The following is a 2,174-nucleotide window of genomic DNA, read 5'->3' as shown; positions in this document are numbered from 1 at the left end:
GTCTATTAATTTGATAGCTTATATAATTTTTATCTTTTATAATTAATAGGATATTCAGTGAATGCACCGAGCAAAACGTTCACCACCTTTCATACGTTCACCACCTGTAACTCGTTCAAGACATCTAGCCAATATTGTCGCCGTTGATTTTTCTTTAGAATCATCATCTTGTCGACCAAGTACTCCAATTCAAATTTCCGATAATCCATTTTTTGAACCCAACCTCACAATTGAGAATCCGGAGGATATTCAGGGACAATTCAGAGATCTTGAACCACTAATCATTCCTCCTGAACCACAAATCACTCATCTAGAGATTGTCGAGGAAGAAACCATTAAGTCAGAATCCTCTAGTAATTCAGATTCAACAATTTCAATCATGGAAAATCTGGAACCTCTGAGTATGGAAGACCGAATGAGGGCTAAACGCACTGGCCAAGGTCATGCCATTACTCAACCAGACATTAATGCTCCAGATTATGAAATCAAAGGACAAATCCTACACAGGGTAACTAATCAATGCCAATTTAGTGGTGCGCCGAAGGAAGATCCAAACGAACATCTTCGGACCTTTAATAGGATCTGTACACTATTCAAAATCAGAGAAGTTGAGGATGAACAGATCTATCTCATGTTATTTCCCTGGACTTTAAAGGGAGAAGCCAAAGATTGGTTAGAATCGTTACCTGAAGGGGCGATTGATACATGGGATGTTTTAGTTGAAAAATTTCTTAAACAATTCTTTCCGGCATCTAAAGCCGTGAGACTTCAAGGAGAAATAGTTACGTTCACACAAAAGCCAAATGAAACTCTATATGAGGCATGGACAAGATTTGGAAAGTTATTGAGAGGATGTCCTCAACATGGTTTAGACACTTATCAAATAGTACAAATATTCTATCAAGGATGCGATATTACTACACGAAAAGACATCGACATAGCAGCTGGTGGTTCCATTATGAAGAAAACCGCAACTGAAGCTTACAAAATTATTAATAAAACTGCTTCCCACTCACATGAATGGCACCAAGAAAAAGACATCGTTAGATCATCTAAAGCGGCTAGAGCCGATTCTAGCCATGATTTTGATTCCATTTCTGCAAAGTTAGATGCTTTCGAAAGACGAATGGAAAAGATGACTAAGGATATTCACGCAATACGAATTAGTTGTGAGCAGTGTGGAGGACCACATTTGACAAAAGATTGTCTAAGTATTGAACAAACAATGGAACAAAGAGAGAATGTTTCATACATGAACCAAAGGCCTGGAAATAATTACCAAGGTAATTATCAACTGCCAAGACCAAACTACAATCAGAATTATAACCGAAATGTTCCATACAACAACCAATAAGGTCCTAGCAATCAACAAGTATCTAACAATACTTACAATCAGCAAAGATCTATTTTTCCAAATAAACCACCACAAACCGATGATAAAAAGCCAAATTTAGAAGATATGATGTCGAAGCTAGTTGAATCTCAAACGCAGTTTTTCACATCTCAGAAACAAACTAATGAACAAAATGCTCAAGAATTTAGAAATCAACAAGCTTCAATCCAAAATCTGGAACAAGAAGTGAGCAACCTAGCAAGGTTGATAGGTGAAAAAAAACCGGGGAGTCTACCTAGCAATACAAATGCTAACCCCCGAAATGAAACAGCTAAAGCCATTACCACAAGAAGTGGTATTACACTTAAACCACCTGAAATACCTGTAATTTCTGATGACGCTATTTCTACTACACAGGCACCACAACCTGAACAAGAGAAAGAATCAGAACCGGTAGTTGAAAAGGTTAATGAAGATAACACAGTTAAGGCTAAGCCTTATGTTAAACCATACCAACCACCACTTCCTTACCCGAGTAAAATGAGAAAATAAAGACTTGAAGCCAAGCAATCCAAATTCCTGGATATGTTTAAACAAATAAAGGTAAATCTTCCTTTCATTAATGTGATTTCAGGAATGCCAAGATATGCCAAATTCCTGAAAGATCTAATCACAAATAGAAAGAAAATGAAAGAACTCTCGGCTGTTACTATGAATGCTAATTGTTCTGCAGTACTGTTGAATAAACTACCAGAAAAACTCTCTGATCTAGGAAGTTTCACAATTCCATATTTTCTGGGTAGTCTTAGTTCAATAGAAGCATTGGCAGACTTAGGTGCTA

At 37.0% G+C, this 2,174-nt stretch overlaps 1 non-coding gene across 1 annotated transcript; it reads right to left on the bottom strand.

The window, feature by feature from the left end:
• Positions 1-763: 763 nt before the first annotated feature.
• LOC139869557 (small nucleolar RNA R71) lies at positions 764-870 on the bottom strand. Its single transcript, XR_011766164.1, has one exon. It is a non-coding gene; the product is annotated as a small nucleolar RNA R71 (small nucleolar RNA).
• Positions 871-2,174: the final 1,304 nt, after the last annotated feature.

The sequence above is a fragment of the Rutidosis leptorrhynchoides genome, chromosome 9 (assembly GCF_046630445.1).
Source record: "Rutidosis leptorrhynchoides isolate AG116_Rl617_1_P2 chromosome 9, CSIRO_AGI_Rlap_v1, whole genome shotgun sequence".
In the NCBI taxonomy this organism is placed as follows: domain Eukaryota; kingdom Viridiplantae; phylum Streptophyta; class Magnoliopsida; order Asterales; family Asteraceae; genus Rutidosis; species Rutidosis leptorrhynchoides.
The sequence above is the reverse complement of the archived record's forward strand: the minus strand, read 5'-3'. Positions and strand labels throughout refer to the sequence as shown.